This window comes from Phoca vitulina, unplaced genomic scaffold, assembly GCF_004348235.1.
Source record: "Phoca vitulina isolate PV1807 unplaced genomic scaffold, GSC_HSeal_1.0 scaffold15, whole genome shotgun sequence".
Classification (NCBI taxonomy): domain Eukaryota; kingdom Metazoa; phylum Chordata; class Mammalia; order Carnivora; family Phocidae; genus Phoca; species Phoca vitulina.
The window spans coordinates 25615905-25640311 of NW_022589718.1; the positions used below are offsets into that span (position 1 = coordinate 25615905).

The window sequence follows — 24407 nt, forward strand, 5'->3', positions numbered from 1 at the left end:
GATCTCAGGGTTGTAAGATGAAGCCCTGTGTCCGGCCCCACGCTGGGTGTGGAGCCTGCTTAAGATTCTCTCTGACTATGGACTCTGAGAAACAAACTGAGGGTTCTAGAGGGGAGGGGGGTGGGGGGATGGGTTAGCCTGGTGATGGGTATTAAAGAGGGCACGTACTGAATGGAGCACTGGGTGTTATATGCAAACAATGAATCATGGAACACTACATCAAAAACTAATGATGTAATGTATGGGGATTAACATAACAATAAATATATATATATATTAAAAAAGATTCTCTCTCTGCCCGCCCCCTTCCTGCGCCTCCGCCCCCGTCTGCTCTAGCTCTCTCTCTCTAAAAATAAATAAATAAATAAATACTAAAAAAATATAGACTTTATTCTGAAGGCTACGGAGAGGTTTATGAGAGGCTCAGTTAGGGTTGGAATCGTGCTTTATTTGAAGTTAATTTTCTACTGAACTGGGCGGTAGTGTGGCCGCTAGCCCGGGGGAACACAGCGGTGGGCATGGTTGGAGGCAGCCGCATAACTGAACGCAGCCGGTGCAGTGGGGACGGAGAAGGGGCCAGGTCCACACGTATTTGGGAGTAGCATCAACAGGCCATTGGATGTGTGTTGGGGGAAAGAAGACATCAAGAATGACTACTGGGTTTGTAACTTGCGTCCCTAGGTGGGTAAAGAATGACAGCTGCCCTACAGACTTTGTCTATAATGACTCTCGTTGCCCGGAGTGGTCAGTGTTCTAGGAAATAAGAAAGCAAGTGTCTGTGTCAGATAGTATTATAGGAAAGGGAAGAAGCAGTGTGCGTATGTGAGATCTACTTTTGAGATCACAGCCACAAAACAGAATCGTAAACACTCAGCTGTCTCCTCATCACATATGCATACTTGGAGACTTTTCTTTTTTTCCAATCCACAGAATTCAATACTTCTGTGGCAAAGAGGGATGCTGGAGCTATGTTTTTAGAAGGGTTCACATGTAAATAGTTATGGCCTCCCAGGAAGGGTCTTTCCTGGTTGAGGTAGAGAAGTTTGGGAGAAGGCTGATTAAACTGCAGCTGGGGAAAGAAAGAGGGATAATTAGATGAGAATTGAAACTGTTAAGGCAAAGGACCCAAAAGCGGTAGGTCTCAAATGAATCGTAGGAGTGTGAGCTAACACACCTTGAAGGTGACAGGTGCTGTAGTTGTCGTCTTGCATTTTATCATTTATCCCCGTTTCACAGCATTGAAAAATGAGGCCTTAGGTCACGCAACTTGACGGAGCATGCCCAGCTACTAAGTTAGAGAGGTCAAATCTGAATCCGGCTGAACGTGTCACAGTATGAAGCATCTCTCCTGGACCCGCCACGATTAAGACATACGATTAAGACATCTTGAAGGAAAATTAACTCACACATGAACTCTTGCGCATCTCCTCCTGCAGGGAAGTAAGTTCTGTCGCACGGGCGATAAGTCAGTCTCCCGTGTGCTGCTGTAGACCGACTAGGGGAAGGCCTTCCTTATCGCCCTCGCCCCCCAAACAGAGCGCCTGGTGGTGCCCGAGATGGGAGCAGCCCTCCAAATGGTTACACCCTCAGCTCCTGATGAGGGTTCAAGTAAGGTTAAGGTCGCAAGTCCTCGCCTGGCCCAGTTCTTGCATTAATATGGAAGTAATGCTGTCTTGCCCGTTCATCGTTCCTTTTATTCCTTGGAGGCGGGCATGCTACAAAGTGAGTTTTTAGCCACTCTGAAAACAGCGAGGCTAAACACCACTTACACCGGCCCCACCAACTGGATGACAAGCGCCCCCTTTGCTCCCCCTGCCGCCCTCCTCCTCCTCCTTCCTTCCTTCGCAGCCTTCAGGTAACCCTGACGATGGAGGCTCAGGTACCTGCTTTCCTCTCCCACCGCCGCTAGCTTCGGGCCTGAAACGAAGCTGGGGCCCCGTCGCTCCCCCCCCCCCCCCCACCCCCCCACCCCCGGGCCTCGAGCGTGTGCGCGGCGAGTGTGAGCGTCCCGGTGTGCCAACAACAGACTCACGAGCAGCCGCTTGTTGCTCCCGCTGCCGCGACGTGGGGAAGTGAAAATGAAATTGACTTTTCCGAGAAATGATGAAAGCGGCGCTGCCCGCCAATGAACAGCCGCGGCGAACTTCCGCACCTCCCGGCCCGGCCGCTCGCGCCCTCCCTCCGCCTCCACCTCCCGGTTGCACAAGCTTGAAACAAACACTGGGGAGGAAGGGCGGAGGGAGGAGGGCGGAGGGGGGAGGCGAGGGAGGGAGGGAGCCAGGCGGGGAGGAGGGCGGGGGGTGGGGGGATTTCCAGCCTCAGCTCTTCGCAGTTTCCTCTCCTTGTTTTGCTTTCGATCTGGACTGTTCTCAGGCAAGCCGGGGAGTAACTTTTAGTTTTGCTCCTGCGATTATTCAACTGACGGGCTTTCATTTCCATTTCACACACCCTAGCAACACTTAAACCTTGCGGAATTGTATTGGTAGTGTGAAAAAGCACACTGAGAGGTAACATTTTTCAAATAATAGTTGTGACTGTGCGTGTGTGTTTTTCTCGAGGGCATGTTTGTGAGGACTGGAGGGGATGTGTGTGTGCGCGCGTCCTGATGGTTTGACACAGTGTTTTGCAGACGGAAAATGCTGGGGTTCATAAATATTAATACCGATTTTTGGAGGAACAGTCGGCGCTCTTAGGGATCATCCGATTTTAGGGGAAGCAGGTTCTGCTCCTGTTGCCGCTGCTGCTGCTGCTGCGAGGAGGAGGAGGAGGAGGAGGAGGAGGAGGAGGAGGAGGTAGAGAGGGAGGAGGAGGAGGTTGGTGGAGGTTTAATTTCACTTTTGGATTTGCAGATTCGGAGAGGTGGCTCCATGGACACAGACCTGCTCTGTGTGATTCTGCGCCCCAGGTGTTGTGTGTGTGTGGGTGCAGGTCCGCTGGAGTCGGGCCTCCTTTTAAAACAAAATTGTCGTGTGCATGTGTGTGCGTGTGTGTGCGTGTTTACAGACGCCGTCGCCACCAGATCCGAAGCAGGGCAGCGGGTCTTTCTCGGGGTCCGGCGGCGGCGCCTCTCTCCGGGCAGCCCCAGCGTGAATAAGCAGGAGCCCGCCGTCCGCCCCGCTGCCTGCGCCCCGCGCCCCGGCCGGGAGAGGCGCCTCGCGCCGCGGCGAGGGGAAACTTGGTGGGGCGCCCCGCAGCGGTCCCAGGGCTCGCCGGCCCGCGGGACCGGGGGAACGGCCGCGGGCGTCGGGTGCCAGCGGCCGGAGGCGGCGGGCGGGCTCCGAGCGGGGCTGGGGGCCGGGCCTGGCCGGCACGCCCGGCTTCCTGGGAGCTGGGCCGCTGCCGCCACCGCCGCTCCGGAGGGACGCCGCGTCCGCCTTCCCGCCGGCCAGCGTCCGGCCCGGCCCCGGGGCTTTGTCACTGCACTTGTCCAGGCGCGCGGGGGGGCTCCGGCGGCGCGTCCCGGGAGGGCGCCGCGCGGAGGGGGTCATCCGCCCCGGCCGCGGCCTAGCGCCGGGCGCCGCCGGGTCCCCGCAGGCGCCCCCGGGCCGGCCTGGCGCGCTGGGCCTGACCCGCCTCGGCTACGGAGCGGGCGAGGTGGGGGCGGGGAGCCCCCGGGGACCGAGCGGCGCCCTGCTGGCAGGCGTGGGGGCGGGCGTCCCCTGGGGGTCCAGGGGCGCGGGCAGCGGCGGGGTGGGGACGCGAGTGCCCGCCCCGCGCCCTCCGACCCCGCTCTGGGCGCCGAGTGGCATTCGCCCGCCGGCCGAACGTGGTTGGTGCACAGCCGTGGCCGCCACTTCCTTTCCGCCTCGCCGGCCGGGCTCGCCCACCGAGCGCTGCCCGCCGCGGCCAATCGTGGCGCCCGCCCGCCTGCGGCCGCGCGCAGTGCCCCGGCCTGGGGGCCGGTCCCCGAGAGGGGCTCGGGAAGCCTCCGCAAGTTCGGAGGGCCTCTGCATGTAACTACATCCCTTCGCCAGGACGCGCCGGCATCTGTCTTTGGCCCCAGGTCTCGGTACGTGTGCCGCCCTACCCCCTTGCCCTGTTGGAGGGGGAGAAGGGAAGGAGGCTGGCAGCCCGAGCCGGGCGCAGAGACAGTGTTCCGGGCGCCAGGTGAGGCGCCCGGGTCCGTGGGTGTAGGCAGAAGCCTTGGGCATCAGCTGTAGGTGTGCCCCCTGGGGCCGGCACTCGGGGTGGCCGCAGATTAGCGGCGCGGCGTTCACTGGTTTGCAAGCGCGTAGGGGAGTGTTTGGAACTTGGGGACATTTTACCCTCTCCGTCCCTCTTCAGCCTCCGCCCTCCAGTGCGGGCGGCGGGTAGTGCTCCCCGTCCCTGGTTACGGAATAAGAAAACGCAGAGTCTTCCTACAGGAGGAAAAGTGCTGGCATTTGCCTTCTGCTACTGGCCTCCCTGTTGCCGTGACCGGGTCTGCTTTTGATGAATGGCTAGGGAGGGTGGAGGATAGTTACATTTCCTGTTGTGGATTTTCAGGAATCACCAAGGCTGCTGTCAAGCCTGCAGTCATTTATTGGTTTTCAGACCGATTGCAAATTGCATTGGAGCTTAGGAGCCTGCACTTTTTGGTGCTCGCAGGGCAGGTGCAGACAGGGGTCTGGTGACAGACTGAGCTCGGAAGGTGGATCGTCTTGATGTTAGATGCGCGCTCCCCTACCAGGACCTGGAGGGGGGGGATCCCTGTTTCACTTCAGGGGGGCACACAGATTCAGGATTCTCTAGTTTTCCCAACGCCCCATCCTTCCTTTTTTGGAAGGGGAAGGGGTGAAATAGAAACCTAAAAAATCCTGGAAAAACTTGTCTTTTCTAAGGAAACTTCGGAGATGGAATATTTAGAAATTAAACGGGCATTTCTGCGGGGTAACCTCGGAACGTCTATTGACTGATAGATGGCAAAGTCCGGAATTTCGCCGTAATTAGTGAATGATTATAATTTATAACTCAGCCTTTGTGTAAGAAGTTAGATTTTGGCCTGTTGGATTCAGGAGTTCTGTTCTGTGATGATTTGTAATTGCTTCCTAATATTAAACATTTATATACTTCATCCTCAGAGAGTTGTCTTTTTTCTTTTGATCTTCACAAGTTGAAGATAATTTTGCATACTTCAGACTTATTTACCTGTAAAAATGTCATCGTAATCAAAAGTAAGAGTTTGTAGTTAAACTGGAAGCAAATTATGGCAAAGAAATGATTTTCCTAAGGTCCTGACAGCTCTATGAACCATGGCCCCACTTTTCTCTAACTCTGCCTCCTGAAGTACTTTATTAGGCAGATGTTCAATATACCAAAGCTAGTTAAGGCTGTTAAACTCACAACTAGTAGTGGAACATTCGAGACTTCGGATATTTAACTTTTGATGGGCATCCATTGCTTCATGTTTGCAAGGACACTGTCCTTTTATTCTTAGGATTATCGACTATGAGCTGTGTTGTTTCTAGAACATTTTCACACAATTTCCTTTTGATAAAGAGCAGAACTCTAAATGGGGTATCTGGGACATGGTTCTGTTTTGTGCTTTATACCAAAGAGGGCGTAAAGCAGATGAAGGACCTTATTTATTCACTTAATAAATATTCCTGGGACATTCACTAGGCACCAGACACAGTGCTAGGCTCTGTGGGTTCAACTGGGAACAGGAAAACAACTTCCTTACCCTCTGGGGAAATTGTATCTTAGTGGGTCAGCTGATAATACACAACCGAAAGATAAATAACAGTGATTACCCTTTTGGGGTTAGTTCTGTGGAAGGTGATAATAGTACTTTAAGTGCCTATCTGGTAGGGTTGCTTTGGGGAACAGATGAGATCCTGTGTATGAAAGAAGGTTGTATAAGTTACAGCAATCTACAAATATGTAAGGTGCTAACTTTCAGAATTCTGTCATTTTTATTTATGTGAAAATGCCAGGAAATTGGGACTGTGGATTGAACACTGACTTTCTCTTACAGAATTTGCAGCAAAAAGGGATTTACTTCTGAGAGTATATGGATAATGGCAGGGAATTAAACAGAATAGCTATTTTATGTAAAGCATCAAGGAATTTAACAGTGAAATATAATATTGTCAGTGAATTTTTTCATGTCAGAAGAGAAGTTAGATGGTATCCATGGAGACCAAATGATATGGAAACAACAGTGATACCAATGTATTCCTTCTCTCTCTCCCTCTCTCTCTCTCCCTATATATATATAAACATCTTTTCAGGCTCCGTGTGCTTTAGTCTGAATTTTCTTTACCATTGCTTCATTATGTTTATTACAGGTATGCCCCTAGCTGATTTTAGTATTTTGCTATAACATCTTTAAGGAAATTCGGTTAACTTTAACTTATTGAATGCTTACTGTATGCCCAACACTACGTATGTGAAAATAAATATAATAAACAGTATATTTTTCATAAAATATAACATCTAAAAGTACATAAAGTAATATATAAACGGAATGTAAATTGCTGTGAAGTGTCAGTTTTATTAATAATAAAATCAGTTCTTCTCTTCATCTGTATGGGACGCCAGGTTCTTCTCACATGGGATAGGAGGTCAGGGCTCTCTGATGTGTCCTGCTTTTGTCCTGAATGTGATCAGTATTGGGTGCATAGTGTTTGCCCGAGGCAGGGTTGAGGGATGTCCCTTAAGGAAGTGGCTGGTGGGAATGGAAGTGAGGAAGTTTGAATAAATCTTGATTTTTCAACAAAGATTGATAGATTATATGTAGGTTCCAGATTTCAAGGTGAAGCCAATAGTTTGTGTAATATACCAAAGGAAATACACCAGCAGCAAACCCAGCCCCTGGGCACCTGATGCCAGGCCCTAGCCTGTCCTGAGGACTCCACCAGGCCCCGCGCACTACAGGCTGCAGGCCTCTATCCGCCCGCATTTTACCTTCAAGCCTCCTTTTTCAATGATTTTCCCCCTCACCAGCTCCATCTTTTGACAGACTGTCCCTGAAATAAATTGTGTTTAGTTAGGAAGACTCTGATGCCTGTTTTTACTATGAGAATTGCAGAAGACTTCTAGGCAGAACTCCCGATTGACCTGGGAGAAATAGCATCCTCAAATTTGGTTGATCTAATTCTGGCCCAAAGTAGAGAAACTAGACGTTTTAGATCCCGGGCAGCCTTTTTTTTAGATAAACTCATAATCCCCTTAGGCCTTCTGAGTTCTGAATCTAGCCCAGGACCCCTGCTGGCAGCAGGAACTTTGAGTTCTGCTGGGGATCCGGGGATCCCAGGATGTGAACCATTGTAGTAACCCAGGCAATTATTTTATTGAATGAACACAAACATGTACCCTTCTATCTCTAATTTATTAAATACTTGTTGACAACCAGCTACGTTCAAGGCTCTGTGTAGTGCAAGGTGCGTGAACTCAAGTGTCCAGAGACCCGGAGTTGACTTTCAGTGCTTTCATTAACTCTCCCAATCACTTCTCCTTTTGGCACCTTAGTTTTCACATCTGTAAAATGGGGCTGTGTGTAGGTCTGTTATCTGTGGGGTATGGGGCTCCTGTGTGTCTCAACATCACCTGGGAGGGAAGGGGCTTTTAGAAGCCACAAGGAAATTTTAGATTTAAGACTGTCTACAATGCCTTCCTCTCCTTGATTCTTTTACCCAAAGAACCCCCACCCCCACCCTCATAGCAAGCCTCTGTTATCTACCAGGGCCTCCTGGATCCCTGTCCCTCAGATGTGTGGGCCAGAGCGAAGGCAGAGAACCACTGAATCAAGGATCTCTTCTCAGGGCCAGATCGTTTATTTTTTTATTGTCTCAGGCCATGCTATGCAGACCTGTTTTCCACATTTTATTTGAGTAGGGAATCTGTGCTCACTCTCCGTTGGCTCTGTTCCTGTTGACCTTGCTTGTCATATGAAAGTGATACTAGTGTGATGATTGTGATCCTTTGAATTTTCCACTCTAAAGAGGCAAGAAGGACTTTGTTTTATGGGTATGTCTCTTGGTCTAGGAAGGCCATCAAGAGTTATGGGTTTGTTTTTTGTTTGTTTCTGTTTCCGTTCATATTCCCCTTTATCAATGTAGTATTCAGCTCCGATAAACAAGAGAAAACTGGAGTTGAGCATCGTCCCCATTTTTATGGGAAATAAAGCTTGTGCAGTTCTTTCTGATGAGGGATTCTGAGCATGTTTATCTCAAGGGCAAGGCCAATGTCGTTCAACAAAATATCTTAATTTAGGATTTTGTGTGATAAAGTTCTGTCTAATTTTCATTAAACCAATATTTTTGGGAGTTAAGTACTTGCTATATAATTTTCATAAATAATTTCTCTTCAGGCTACACTTGCACACCCAGTGTGATGGAAGGAAAGATGAACTTCCAATTTAATTTGTTCTTATTGAGCTTATAAATGTCAGGTTTTTGTAGGATCTAAAGAAATGTTTTATAGGTAGAATACACTGTCCTGGCCCCATAATCTTAGAATCCTACGGACTTTCCCATTTCATGAGGTTGACATTTTGACTGAGAAGAGACTGCATACAAATTGCTTTTTTTCAAGTAATATTTAATGTGTTACTTTTGAAGAGAGCTTTTTTGATCTCCTTACCCTAGATTTATTGAACAGGATGAGAAGAATTACAGTGGTGAGAAGAGTGTCCTAACACCTGGATAGGGTGTTAGTGGGTCCGTGGATGGGTGGGATAAGAGTGGGAGGGCATTGGAAGGTGACACTTTTGGGGGGTGAAATGATGAAAAGAGAATAAGGCGTAGGGTGGAATAGTGCCTACTGAATTCTGGAGTGGGAGGGAGAGAAAAGAGGGAATCAGGCAGGTGGATTTTCTGTCTCATTAACAAATACCACTGAAGGAATTTCGGGGTGGCAGGGAGCAAGTTGGTAGTTAATTGATAACTCAAGGTCAAGATGAAATACTAGAGGACCCCCCATGTCCGACTTTGGAATTAAGCCTTTTTATCCTGCCGGAGGTAAAGTCTGATGGGAAAACCACTAGGCATCAGCCAACTTTAGGCAAGTGAACAGGAGGTTGTGGGTAGTTATTCCTTAAGCATGGTTGAAGCCTTCCGAGGTAGGCGTGCTGGGGCTGGAGCAGACGGAGGAATTGCTGCCCTGACTTGAGGCCTCAGACTTGATCCAGAATTGCCTTTGGAGGCAACCATGGGCTCCGAAAGGAAGATACATGGCGATACAAATTTTTAGAAATATTGTAATCACTCTCTTAGACCCATGCTGGTCTTCCTCTTAGACCCATACTGGTCTTCCTCTTAGACCCACGCTGGTCTTCCTCTTAGACCCACGCTGGTCCTCCGGGCTGCTGTTTTATTTTTGTCAGGTTGTAGGGGGGTGACTATGAATCAGGAAAGCAGAATGGGCTGATTCCGTGTTCCCCTAAAGAACAGGTGGCAAAGTTAAGGCTGAGCCCCACATGCCATCACTGGGTCCCGCAGGTCATTGATGGTGAAACTAGTTGGGATTGTATGTTGAAAGAAACCTTCTGGGGTGCAATTTGGTGTTATAGACTCAAAGTCTTAAAAATGTTAAACTCTCAGTCCCAGTAATCCCACTTGTAGGAACGTACTCATGTGAAATAACCAGAGATGGGACAAGGATTTATTTGTGAGGATGTTTATCGAATTAGCTTTGTTATAGTGAAAATTTGGAAACAATCTAAATACCCACAATGGGAATACATGTAAATGAACTCTGGCACATCCAGATGATGAGGATGGATAGCTGATAAAATTCATGTTTTTGCATTTAATGATGGAAAAGTGCTTGTGATGTATGTTGAGTGGAGGAAAAGAGATACTTAATTGTGACCTTAATTTTATTTTAGAAATGTGTGTGTATTCGTATATACATCATTAAAGAAAAAACTGGCAGAAGACATTTGAATGGTGGGATCGAGGGTGTTTGGCTTCCCCCCCCCCTTGAAACACTTGGATTTTCCATATTAATATAGCAGTACAATTGCTTTTATAACCAGAAAAATATTCTCAAGATAACTCTGAAGTGTTCCCTCTGGCCTTACCTTGATAAATGTTAAGATCAGGACATTGCTGAGGAGGATGCTATACGTGGATGTGGCTTTTTTTTTTTTTTTTTTAAGTAGGCTCCACACCCAAGCATGGAACCCAACGCAGGGCTTGAACTCACGACCCTGAGCCCAAGAACTGAGCTGAAATCAAGAGTCAGATGCTTAACTGACTGAGCCACCCAGAGACCCTTGGATGTGGCCATTTTTGAGCTCTTTCTGCCTTGATGTATGGAGCCAGGCTCTAGAATCTGGGCTTTCCCAGCTAATGCTGAGAGATGCCCTTGTCCCGATTCAGCTACTTGAAGCGACTGAGATTGAGGGCTCCTTGGTGAGGGTGGGACACACTGTTTTGTCAAAAACTGTGTGGGGGTGGTCACAAATGTTACCCCACTTCACAGATACCTCCTTTATGTATGTGAAACCACAGAAACAAGACACTGGGGTAGGAGAAAAGAGTTCTTTATCGATCATCAGGGCCAGGTGAGCAGCCAGAGTGATGTTGCAGCAGTGGGCATCCATTCCCAGACCCTCAGGTGATGATGCTGGGAAAACAGGTGGAACATGGGTGTGGGCTACGCTCCGTAGACGACATCGAGCAACCCAAGGGAGAAACAGAGAAGGAAAAAACAAAAAAAAACAAACCCATCTTTGCTCCTGTGAGAGTGGATGGAAAGGATTCAGGGTTCTCATCCCAAACTTTTGGAACATAAGGCTTTTTCTAGAAGTATTCCTAAGATTTGGGCTTCATGGCTTTTGAAATGTTCATGCTTAGAGACAGGTCTTCCTGGCACCCTGGGAGCTTAACCCAGGGACCTAGTCACGGCTGTAACCGGATGGCCCCCTGGAGCAGATAAGAGTAAAATTATCCTCTTGGATCAGAGCAATTAACTTAGACAAATGGCTACAGATCCATTCTCATGGCACAGTGAAGAATAAAATGTTTCTAGGGGAAGTGAATGCAGACATGTCCTATCTTTATGTCATATACATTCTCTATATTGCATACATTCCTGGGTCTCGGGTGGTTAGAGTGTCTCATAGGAACACTGAGGAATCCAGCGAAGTTTTATTTCTTCACACAGCCTTTATTGAAGAATGACTTAGTGTGACTCCATCAGAGTGTGGCCTAAGATTTTTCACAACTGCAGAAACCTCCAAATCCCTGATTTGTATCTGAAAAAAAAATTTAGAATAGTTTTGATCCCTTTGTAGATCCTGGAGACATTTTTGGATTGTTATGAGCTAGTATTGGATATAACCAGAGGCAGAGGCAGAGTACCAAAGCATAGCTTTAAAAAAAAAAATACTGATTAGGACAACACTGTCCAATACAAATAAAACATGAGCCGCATGCATAATCTTTAATTTTCTAGTAGCCACATTAGGAAAGTAAAAAGAAAGCGGAAAAATTAATTTTAATATTTTATATAGCTCAGTATGTCCAAAATATTATCGTTTCAACATGTGATTCATATGAAAATACTGATGAGGTCATTTATGTTCTTTTTTCATACCGAATCTCCAAGATCCAATGTGTCTTTTATGCCTGGAGCACATCTGAATTCAGCCCGGCCACATTTTCGAGAGTGTAATGGCCACAGATGGCTGCCATGTTAGGTGTGGTCCAGGATTAGGACATGAAGAGAAATATGGGGAAAAGTTGTCATCTGAGGACTGAACCTAACGGGACTGAGGGAAAGCAGATTTGAGCGGTCATTTCAGTGATGCGGTCGTTCGGTGATAGCTGCATGCCCCACCCCACCTCCCCAGACAAACCCCACCTTGATCTCTTCAGCCTAAGATACCAAAGTGCTCTGGATTTCTTTAGAAGCAACGCACTGCATGTGCCATTCCTTTGGTGATCAGCCTCAAACATCTTGAACCTTTTCTGGCTCTTTGAACTGTTAAGAAAATTGTCGATTCCTTGGGTTTTTCCATTTATAACACCTACACAGCAAGTGATTTGTGAGCTAGGCTGGTGTTGTATTCCTTTGCATTCCCCACCAGTACTTGATAAGCAGTAAGAACTAGATAAATATTTGTTGATTTGATTTTCAGCCCTGAAGCAAAGTTTAGCTCAGAAGGCTGAATTCCAGTTCAGGATGGATGGCACAGATCTGTGTTGGGTTAGAAACCTAATGGTATATGTACTGGGCACATAAACATTGAGATTTGTCGCTTTGTGTTAGGATTTGTCATTTTGTGTTAGGGGTTCAACATCCAGAGGGGAAAAATTGTTTTTTTTTTCTTCTCCGTTGTACCTAGGACTTTAAAACAATCTTACCAGCCCCTTTCTTTGACATTTAAGTTCCCGTGAGTATACTAATACTTCCCTGTACATATAAATAAGCTATAGTTACCAATAAACCGGAGATATGTATTTGGGAGCTGCTACTTTCTTGGTGGGTTAGTTATTGACAATGACTTTATTATTAACAAACACTTAGCCATAACGTATAAGCAGTGAAAGTCTTTTAAAAGCAAGTACAATATTTTACAGTTGCTTTGTTCCCTCTGAGTATAATTGTTGGGTTGAAGCAACAGACTTCTCTACAGAGCCAAGGCAATTTATTTTTACTGAAGCCTACCTAAGAACTGCTTAGGTAGCTTTTCTCCACGAGATTAAATACGACCTTCACTGAATCATGTTAGCAGGGCCAGCAGCTAGAAAAATAAAGACTAAACCAAACCTTCAGCATAGAAATTCCCAGCTGCTCAGTGGGTCAGAGCTTTCCTGATTGCTTTCTACCAATGAAAACACTGCAGATTAGTTTTAAGTGAATTCTAGTAGGTTTGGGGATTTGCAACTGACAGAAGAACAGGAAAGTATAATCTCACTTTAAAATAGTAATCCTAAAGGTAAATCTTTATTGACTCTTTTTGGGGAATGTTGGGATTTTGTTCATATAGGAAAACTTAACTCCTGTGCACTGTTTAGCTGACCTTGGAAGGTAAGGTCCTCAGGGTAGAATGGAGACAGAGGAGTCGGACATGAGGCTCTTGCCCCAAAAGGACACTATGGGCTTGTGTGGTGTTCTGGGTATTCCCAGGGACCAACACAGATGGCATTGCTCCCCTTTCTTCTCTCGGTTATAAAATGAAAGTAGAAATGGGGGAGCCTGCCAAGGACGCCCCAGTAGGGAATGTAGATAGATGAACTGCATTTCCACTTCTGGGTGTGGTCATACTGGTGAGTCGAGAAGTCAGGATGAATTTACAATATTGTTGGGGAGGATTTGCCTCTCTTCCAGGTGCTTTTCATACATTAACACTTAAAAATATTTTTTTAAAAATTTCTTTAAAGTCAGGTTGCAATTTGGGTTGAGTCATTCAACTGGAACAGTGGACTGTTTTGATCATTCATTCATTCAGTTAGGTATTTCCCAGGTATTTATTTAGTGCTAACTATATGGAGAGGGAGGTACAAAAAGGTAAAAAGGTAGGGCGCCTGGGTGGCTCAGATGGTTAAGCGTCTGCCTTCGGCTCAGGTCATGATCCCAGGGTCCTGGGATCGAGTCCCGCATCGGGCTCCCTGCTAGGCGGGGAGCCTGCTTCTCCTTCTGCCTCTGCCTCTCTCTCTCTGACTTTAATGAATAAATAAATAAAACATTAAAAAACAAGGTAAAAAGGTATTAAGCTTGGATTTGAGTTAGCGAGGTAGAGGATCTGCGCTCCTAGCTACAAGGATATGACTGCAAGGATATCACTAATTTGAACAGCTACATAAAACAGAATCGAGTCGTTGGGCCGGTAAGACCCCCGTTCCAGAAGTGCTGTTAGATAAGGGTGAATCCCCTCTAGAGGTCTTCATGGGCCAGATGGCCTTGTCTCAGAGCGTACGGGAAACAAGAGTACTAATAAGACATCTTTTTGGCTGGGTGTATACATTTTAATTCCTAAAAGACAGATTCGTAATAAATTATATAATAGGCATCAAACAACCTACTGCTTTGCCGTCGCCGTTGTTTCTCTACAGTTCTTCCACACTTAGTTTGGCATGTAGAATTCAACTGTTGCTTGGTATCTTTTATCATTCAGGAAAACCATGTGGGTAAGTCCTGATCGTTATCTCTGCTCTCGACTTCCCTTTCCCTCAAGGTAGGCACTGTAACTAGCAGAGCTGCTAATAAATTTTACTGCTCCCATCCCTCCCCAGACGTTGGTGCTGGGAGAAGCTGCCCTTTGCATGTCCAGGAGAGGCTTCCTCCCAACTTGGTTCGAGGTATCATCACCATGAACAGGAAATTGGCCCTTACTTAATTTTTTGAAAATCCTCATTTTCCCTCACTTCCCTCTTTTTCTCTTGTTCTTTGTGTGCGCGCGCATGCGCCCATACGCGCGCAGACGTGCATTTGGCTAGTGAATACTTCAAGTCGCCTGGAATCAAAGAATAACTCGTTCTTTATGCGTGTGCGTGGGTGCGTGCGCGCATGCGCACATATTTGGCTAGTGAATACTCAAGTTGCCTGGAATCAAATAACTCGTTCTTTGTGCGCGCGCGCGTGTGTGTGGTTTGCGCATGCGCACATATTTGGCTAGTGCATACTTCAAGTTGCCTGGAATCAAAGAATAACTATCATCCATAACAGGACTGAAGGAAAGAGTGGAAGTAGCAGTGAATTCTTCAGTGCCTGTCTGCTTATTATTATTATTTTTTTATTGTGGTAAAAGTTACATGACATAAAATTTACCATTATAAACATCTTTAAGTGCGTAATCTGGTGGCGTTAAGTGCGTTGGCGATGCTGTGCATCCATCACCGCTCTCCACCCCAGAACGGACTTACCATGTCAAACAGAAGCAATAGTAGGTTTAGCAACCTACTAAACCATAACCCCGCTGCCCTCAACCCCCGGCAACAACGGTTCTGCTGTCTATGAACTGGGATTACGCTAGCTACCTCATGTAAGTGGAACCATACAATAATTGTACCTTTGTGTCTGTTTTTTTTTCACTTTGCAGAACGCTTTCCAGGTTCATCTCGGTTGTACCAAGTGCCAGAACTTCATTCCTTTTTAAGCCTGAATAGTATTCCCCCATTTTGTTCATCCACGCACCTGTTGATGGTCACTCGGGTTATTATGACCATTGTGACCATCTTCACTATTGTGAAGAGTGCTGCTGTGATCGTTGGTCTCCAGACTAGCACTTTGAGTTCCTGCTTCCCATTCTTCCAGTCCAGCGGATCATATAATTCCATGTTTTAAAATTTTGAGAAACTACCAAACTTTCCCATGGTGGCTACACCATTTTGCATCCTTCTAGGAATGCGTGGAAGTTCCAGTTTCTCCACATCCTGGCTGACATTTGTTATTTTCTGTTTTTCAGGGTTTTTGTTTGTTTGTTTGTTTGTTTTGATACTAGTCCTCCTAATGGGTGTGAAGTAGTATCTCTTTGTGCTTTTTTTTAAAGATTTTATTTATTTATTTGAGAGAGACAGCACGAATGGTAGGGAGGGGCAGAGGGAGAGGGAGAAGCAGGCTCCCCACTGAGCAGGGAGCCCCGGGCCTCGATCCCACATAACCTGAGCCAAAGGCAGATGCTTACCTGCTTAACCGACTGAGCTGCCCAGGCGCCCCTCTCATTGTGCTTTTGATTTTCATTTCTCTAATAGCTGGTGATGTTCTTGGCCATTTGTATATTTCCTTTGGAGAAATGTCTATTCAAATCTTTTGCCCATTTTTGATTTGATTATTTGGTTGTTTTTGTTGCTGAGTTATAGGATTAGGTCATTCTTTTCTGTGGGTTCCATAATGATGTGCTAGATGGTCTGAAAAGCTAACAATGATCCCCCCTCATATGGTATGCGTAGCATGTGGCACAAAATCATTTATAACATTTTGCGATGTAAAGTTGATAAAGCGCACGTTGAGGAATTAAGTTACATTGCATGAAGTAAATCAGGGTGGATTGGTAAACAGGGGATCAGATAAAAGTATTTAATCTTCTCATAGAATACTAGAATTGGAAGTTTCCTTAGAGATTATAGTCTGCTGCTTCAGTTTTTTAGCTGGAGACATCAAATGACCTGCCCAGGATCTTGTGGCCAGATGACGTACTCAGTATGTTGTGTTGAACTCTGTAGTAAAGAATTAACTTTTTTTGGTGTTGTGTTTTGAATTTTAAAATTTCTGGTACGAGGAAACACATAGCAGTGCTTGAATACGGTAATGAATTAATTGGTAGTGGGCTGTTCATGCGGTGCTACTGAAAAAGACCCTCAGGTTCATCACCATGGTGGAATTAGGATAAAAGTGAGTAAAAGCAGCCTTAGAATAACACTTGGGGCATGAGCATTTAAACAGAATACATCTAGTAATGGCTTAATACTACTACTTGCGTGGATGAAAAAAAATTTATTGCTGTAATAACAGATCTGTAAAGTAAAATGAAAGCATTTGTGTATTTATTGTGAATTATCGACTAAATGAGGAACCATTTATTTGTTCTTATGCAAGCTATAGGAGATGAGGAAATTCAGTGAAATCTCACAAATGTACAGCAGCAAATTTACTCTTGGTTTGCTTTTAAGTCGTGCTCAGGTTTTTCATTTCACTTGCTCCTTTTGCAGAGTTGGTCTTTATTAAATCATACAGCCTGGCAAGATAACATATGGATTATAACTAAGAGTGAGTTGTGACTAATTGGGAAGAAGATACATAATGTCTCTGACATATGGTGGAGGGAGGGAAATTTATATTCCCTTCAGGTTGGGGGTCCAGGCTTTCAAAAGAGTCCTCAAAATTTGCCTCAAGGACTAGGAAAACAAATATGATCCTGATGAAATGAAGTTGAAGACTCCTTTCTGCAAGCACACATTTTAAATGAAACTCTCAGGAGAATTAATTCCCTCAACACACCTTTTTGAACGGTGTGTGCGAAGCTTGGTGCTTGTGGAGACGTAAAGTTGACAATTTCACGTTCTCAAAGAGCTTATCATTTACTCAGAGAGACAGGTGATAGAAAACCATCTGTCGTAACAAAAAGAATGAAATGTATGCTTAATAAAAGCACAGCAAGCCAAAGGATCTGTGTCTTTACCCAGAGAAATGGGGGTGTGCTTCGCCATGGACTTCGCACCTGCCACAGGAGGACGGTCGTGGCCATTGGTGGCAAATGGGCGAGCAGGGCGTCTTTGGTTGAGAGAACAGTCAGAGCAAAGAAAAGACGGGCTGAAGATTCCTTCCACTCTTGGCGTGTGGAGAGTTGTCAGGTGGGGCAGGAGCAGATGGATCACGGGAGTGACTGGGTCGGTCCTGGGGACCACAGCTACCTTAAGGCATGTGCCAGTAAGGAAAGGCTCTGTTTTGGGCATAGAGCAAGTTTTCCGGGGGGGGGGGGGGGGGGGGGGGGGGGGGGGGGGTGGTGGTGCTTGGGGATTTGGAACATTGTCCCCTTACGTTTTAGAGAGTGCTAGATGATGACTGTTGGCCAGGTGTGGCAGGGCTGTGAGCCTGCCACATTTGAGAGGAGGTGGAAGGGGGTGTGCGTTCGTCATTTCTACGCATGATGGGCATTGCAGAAAGGACCGGATTGTGCTTTTGTTGAGAACCAGGCCTGCCTTTGAGGTGCTTTCATAGGTTCCCAAGAGGAAGTAATGCACAGGTATAAAAAATATTTTTTTGTGCTTTCTTTTGTTTGCTTTGATCTGGTTTATAAAGAGAGTGAAGTGATTATGAATAGGTTTACAGTAGACGGTTGTCCTTAATACGGATGAGAAAGCCAAGTTAGAGAACCAAGAGAGTGGATGGCAGGGTGCCCCGAAACAGTGCATTAGCACAGCAGAAATTTTCAGGCTAGGGTGTCCTGTTGGCTTAAAGAGTGATGGGGATCTCGGTGTCCGCTCGGGAGTGAGACTGGCGGTTGGTGGTTGGGTTAGGCCGCTCCTCCCCCCAGGCATGAGGTATGCTTGCTCACATTCTCTGAGTTACGCCCCATGAAGGCCATGGAAGGGCTGGTTCGTGGATCATTAGGGTCAAGCCCAAACTACAGGGACTGCGGAAGCCCAGAGGAGATGGACGACATTGGCTCTGCCACGCTGAGGCTCCTCCCCATCTGCATTCCCTCAGCAGGGCTGAAGTCACACACTGTCGGGTGTGGAGGCCATTTCAGCCTGGCTGACTGGCTGCCTGGAGAGCATATAAGGGATATTTGCTGGGCTCTCCACTTCCCTGTCGGGCTAAGGTTTGAAGATCTCATTCAAAGGCCCTAGATTTTTCTGGGTTATATTACAATATATCACATTCTACGTCTTTTATTAATGACTGCCTTCTCGACTCCACTGATAAATTTTGGAGTGCTGTCATGTGTTCCTCAGGGCTCAGCAAAATGACTTGCATGTACCCAATACTCAATAAATGTTGGCTGCCTTAAATTATAATGATTGGCCTAGTTCTCTGTTTATTTCCTGTCCAGACATGGGCCCATCTGTAGTACTTTAGAGCTAATAGGACTCATGTGCTGTGTTGCCTAGTAAGGAACAGGACCAGACGGCCGGTGGAGAGCACATCAGCCATGTTTGTATGTGCCCTGGGGTGTATCGGGGTGTTTCCCCTCATCAGTCAACAGGGACCCTTGTTAAGGTGCAAGGACAAATGGCTGTCTCTTAATTAGCTCTGCCACTTCTGTCCCCGGGGCACAGCTTCTCCCTGTTACTAATGGTTCAAACCTGCCATGCACACTTCCTCCCTCTTGCCTTTATTTGTTATTCTCCCTTTTGTCTGGAATGTTCTTCCTTGCTTTACACCTGAGGATCCCTTACCTCTACAGGCCCAGGTCAGATGCCCCGTCTTCTTGGAAGCCTTCCAGAGTTAACTCTTCGGGGATTTTACATAATACAGTACAACTCCCCCAAAATGCCTCGCAAAAAATTTCACCTATATAAAACTCAGGGTCACACTATTGTGAAGCTAATGAAATGGTGTTGGGGGTGGGGGGAGTCTGATGCGGAGAATGAACCGCGACCCAGTGTTGAATGCCCTGTTCAGTTATCACGAGCTCTCTTAGATCCTGAAGTGCATCATTGAAAGTTTTACCGTCCTCATTTTGTTTCTCTAGTGTTACCTGCAGGACAAGATACCTCATTTTGGAGTTGTTTGTTTATGTGCCTGGGTCCATCATTGCAGGGTCAATGCTGAGGATGGAGACCACCACTCATTTCCCTTGTGTCCCCCAAAAAGTTTGTCAGTGTGCTTGGCACATAGGGCCCTTTACACTACCTGGCTCAATAAGATTTTTTGAATGAGAAGTTGAGTAAATGTAATTCAGAGGTTTGTTAACATACTAAGCTCAATTCATCTGGAAAATACTGTGAAAGTAGTAAAATTATTCTTTTTTAGGTTGCATGCTTCTTGTAATCATTAACCCTCCATACACTTGTTTATCACTTATTCATAATAAGTTCTTTCCATCACAACATGTAGTTCATATCATCTGCTTTTTCCTCCCCGCCCCCCACCGTGGAGGGATCCATCCACTTCCTTCTCGCTGGTTTGCAGCCCTCTTGGGAAGCTTCCCCGGTGTAATCTGAAATTGGCTTCTCTACTTAGAGGGCAGAGGGAGATGGAGAAGGGAGCAGGCCAATCCTGGTTGGTCGTTGGCAGTTTTAATAAGCAAAGGGAACTTGCATATGAGGGTTATCTTGGAGGCAACAAGATAATTGGCTCTCTGCACCCGCCCACCAAACCGTACAAGTTTCTATGGAGGCCCTGGGTTCAGTCACATACACGGTGCAGGTGTTCTCAACATCACATCGCTGTCTCAAGGCTGTGACCTTGGAGGAGCCTCTGGGAGCAGGAAGGGCAAGGAGAACGCACATTCCAAGGACAGGGGATGGGGCGAGGAGCGTCCTATTGCTGGGGTCCAGCTCGCAGTTCAGCCGGCAGTTCCGTCTCTCCTGTGACCTCCTCCAACACTTATCAGTAAACAGTTACTACATATTGTTATTTGCAAGGCACTGTGCTTGATATCTGGGGAGGTTTAAAGATGAATCAGATGAGATTCCTGCTCACAAGGACTATACAGAGATATGCCTGCTTTCAAATTCACGAAGCTGTGAGCTTTGGGAGGAATCAACGGGTGGGATATGAATTCGGGAAGGTGGGACAGGCTGAGTTATGGCTCAGATTTTATTCAGGGGGCCTTCTGGAGCTGCTGGAGGATGTTGCACCAGGTGATATAATAATAATAGAAGAAGAAGGAGAAGAAGAGGAAGAAGAAGAATCTTTATTAAGAGCTTACTGACTGAGGGGACAACTCAAAGGAAATCTTCAAAGGAAAAATGGCCCCCAGGGAGACTTCAGGCACAGCCTGTGGATGGGGACTGAGGGAGGGAAGCATTTATTCTCGTCGAGGGGGAAAGATAGACAGTTGCCTTCAAAGTCAACCTTTTTCAGAGCAAATTATTTTCAGGCAACTGTTTTTCGGGATGGCATGGGTTTTCAACTTAGTCTGCCACCAATGGATTTAAAATCAGATGGCAGTAACCGGTTTTGTCATCTGATGCAGACAGGTTTTCTTAGAAGGTTCCGGGATGCTGCCCCTGCTGAGAATCCCCGGGACTTGCCTTTTCAGACCTCAGCCTTGAAAGCATTGCCCTCTGTTCTTTCCTCGTGTCCCCTTCCTTGTCTTTTCTGTATCCCCAGCGGGACAAAACACGCCCACTGGCGGTCTGCAGAGTGTGACAAGGACTTGTGTGATAGCAACAATTCGGGGAATTCAGGTCCTTTCTGTCTCCTGCCATGCTCCTCCTCCCCAAGCACGTGTATGCGTGGCTCACTTACCCACTTTGTTGTCCACACTTTTCTGGGACGCACCATCTTCTTGAACATCTTCCCTACTTTCCTGGCATACTTGAGGACCAAGATGTCTTTTCTGGGCTTTCGTTCTGCTGACTTAGACGGGTGGCCCCAGGGACACCAGCCTATTCGTGGAAAGAGGGACAATCTTAAGTGAACTCTTCACTTAACTCCCCAAAGAAGCCTTGCCTTTCAGAGTGCTTTACTTGTGTACTGCAAACGCAGTGCTCAGAGGACATGCTGATTAAGGGAAAATTAGGGTCGCTTGTTTTCCTGTTTTCCATATGGAAAGAAGGTTTGAACATGCAGGATGAGCCTGAGTCCATATGCTTGGAAATCTGTCCATGATTCTTGCTTTGCTGAATTGCAGAATCAATGCCATCTAGGTACTGCGGTCTGGGTCCAAACACACCCAGCAGTCACAGCATGATTTCTGCCCTTTGAGGTCCTGATTGCCTTCTATGAATTCTTCTGGAAAATACTTGAGAAAGGTGATGGATTTAAAAATACTCTTAGATGTTCATAATTTAGATGTATCTGGGGAGTAATTTATCTGTGCTACTGCATACAACTTTCTTACCTTCTTTTTTTTTATAAGAAAGAATATTACCTTTGCATCTGTAACATTTCATGATTATTGTAGATTTTTTTTTTTTTTTTTAAAGAAAGCATGTTTCACCCAGGCTTATTTAAATCTCTTGGGAAACATTCCTAGAAGTGACATGGCTGGGTCAAAGGTTGTCATTTAAAATTTTTAATACTGGGACGCCTGGGTGGCTCAGTCGGTTAAGCGTCTGCCTTCGGCTCAGGTCATGATCCCAGGGTCCTGGGATTGAGTCCTGAATCGGGCTCCTTGCTCAGCAGGGAGCTTGTTTCTCCCTTTGCCTGCCAATCCCCCTGATTGTGCTCTCTCTCAATAAATAAATAAAATCTTTAAAAAATAAAATAAAATAAAATTTTTGATACCTATGGCCAAGCTGCTATCTGGAAGTTTTTTACCTTTTTATACTATAACCCATGCATGATAGAAAGAGCTGTTGTAGATGTTTTACATGTTTCCTCATCTCTAATCCTTGCAAAGGCCTGTGAGAACAGATAGGGTGAGTAACCTGCCCAAGGTCACACAGCTAAGAAGAGATAGAGCTAGAGTTGGGAACGAGGCATCTCGGCCAGACTCCATATTGCACACTCTTGCCTTTTCTGCTCTGTTACCTGGCAGCTGGGGGGGGGGGGCAGGGAGAAAATGAACAAAGTCATGCTGTGATGTGACTCTTCCAGCCTCCTATGAGTCCCTAGGTATGGATATAATCTCCTTCGCCCTCATTCTAATGCAGCAGGTAGGATAGGTGCAGAATGTTTTCCCTGAACCAAAACCTTTGGTCTGTACATTCTTAATGAAACTGTGTAATTCAGAAATAGTCACTTTTAGGAAGGAAGCACCAGGCCTTTCCTCATTTCTCCCCTACCTCGTTCTGCAGGCTGCAGGCTAAAAAAAGGGCCAGGGCAGCATTAAATCTTGTACCCTGATGACCCCTCTTCGTGCCTCTGTCATCACGTGGTTGCCGGCAGCACCCGATGGGCAGTTGTCAGGTAGAGGGGGGAAGGTTCTACAAAGTTTCGTTTAGGGACGTCAGGTTTTAAACGCCTGCTTATCTCTGCTGCTGGATCTGGTGCGATAGATCACACACCCCAAAAAGTGTTTTCATCAGCGCAGCCCTGGGGTCATACAGGGTCAGACAGCTCCCATTTTAGAAAAAGCCCCAGACAGCTCACTTATCTCCTTGTTCCATCCTTGTTTGTGGGTGATTTGTATTCTTAATTGTACCTCCCTCAGAACAAAGACCAAATGAAACAGAAAGTGTTGGGAAATGCTACAGTTCTGGCTCTGTGTTTTCTGTTTGTTTTTTTTTTTTTAATTCATTTATTTGACAGACAGAGAGAGCACACAGGCGGGGGTGGGGGGGCGGCAGTCAGAGGTAGAAGCAGGCTCCCCTCGGAGCAGGGAGCCCCATGCAGGGACTCGATCCCGGGACCCTGAGATCATGACCTGAGCCGAAGGCAGACACTTAACCCACTGAGCCAGCCAGGTGCCCCTCTGTGTTTTCTTTCTGATCTTCCAAGCTCTGGGTGACTGACTTGAAGGCTCCCGTACCTGAAATGTTCCTGACTCGAGGCAACTGTCAGACGGAGGGCAGTGTCCCCAGTAAAGCTTGGGAAACACACCAGCTTGGTTTGAGGACCCAAAGGGCACATGGGGATGAGTACTGTCCGTTCAAGGTCAGAGCCTATTTTTGGACACTCGGTTCTCATGATAATGGAGCTCCGTGGTGGGGAATCAGTTCTGGCAGGGGCTAAACTGCATCTTCCTGTTCCTAAAACGGTAATGATTACGGTGCCTGCCTCATAGGGTTCCTGTGAGGAGTAATGAGATCATGTATAGAAAGCATAGAATTTAACACCAGGTGCATTGTGGGTGCTGTATAAATAGTCATTGCCGTCTATTGATACCACCATCATGATCCGCTGAAGAACCAGGACGGCTTTTTTTTTTTTTTTTTGGGGGAAGTTTTGTCTTTTTAATGTGGATATTTATAGACAGTTCAAGTCAGTAAATGTAAACACTGGTATAAGTGCTTTGGCCCTTATGGTAGGAAGGTCTCTGGGGGCTCTTCACCTTGACCGTCGTTAGCCTTAGTGTGTTTTCTTTCTTTACACTTCACACAGGAGAAACTGTGTGCCCCAGGATCTCGGACCTGACTTTCTGCCTATGTCCAGCTTGTATTGTACTTCTTACATGGCAGTGATAGCTAGGCCCTTTCATTCAAAGTCATTTTAAGTGATTAAAAAAAAAAATGGAGCAGGGGATGCCTGGGTGGCTCAGTCGTTAAGCGTCTGCCTCCGGCTCGGGTCGTGGTCCCAGGGTCCTGGGATCGAGCCCCGCATCGGGCTCCCTGCTCCGCGGGAGGCCTGCTTCTCCCTCTCCCACTCCCCCTGCTTGTGTTCCCTCTCTCGCTGTGTCTCTCTCTCTGTCAAATAAATAAATAAAATCTTTAAAAGAAAATGGAGCAGGTAAACTTTCCAGACAGTTCTTTGAGTAAATGTGCATTTGTGGCACTATAAGTATTTAGTGGTTTTGATTCCGATGATGGTTGCCATAGAGCAGCAGGGCTGCTTCTTCTTCTTCTTCTTCTTCTTTTTTAATTAAAAAAGTGAAAATATATCCATATTGCCAGGGAGGTCTAACATAAAGGCAAGAATACTTTTTAAATGGCTGCTTAAGATGGCAAATTTTATAAAAAATGTTCTGCAGAAGTATTTCCCTACTTTTTAATGTGCAAAAGAAGTTTGCATGAAACTTTTCCATTTCGGGACTAAAACTGTGCTATTATTATTCACTAATTTAAGCATAGTGCATGCCAGATTAATTTATAACGTAAGTACAGTTTAAGGAAGAAGATGCTGATTTCCTTGTATAATATGGGAACACTAATATATTCCAAGGGTAGAAATAACTTGAAATTAATTACAGATCCCACATCTCCTATTTGCAATCCAAAAAGCCCTGAAAACTGAAAGTTTTTATCATGACTCATTTGGCA

General features: G+C 46.2%; 1 protein-coding gene across 5 annotated transcripts in view; it reads left to right on the forward strand.

The window, feature by feature from the left end:
* Positions 1-2303: 2303 nt before the first annotated feature.
* IRF2 (interferon regulatory factor 2) overlaps positions 2304-24407 on the forward strand; it is a 79673-nt gene continuing 57569 nt past the window's right edge. For 2 of the 5 annotated variants that reach the window (XM_032413665.1, XM_032413669.1), the window contains exon 1: positions 2304-2507. The gene's annotated coding sequence lies outside the window, so the exon portion shown is untranslated. Of the gene's footprint in view, positions 2508-2851; positions 2906-3686; positions 4010-4037; positions 4108-24407 lie in introns of those variants that run through there. The other 3 variants (XM_032413667.1, XM_032413666.1, XM_032413668.1) reach the window with 3 other exon arrangements.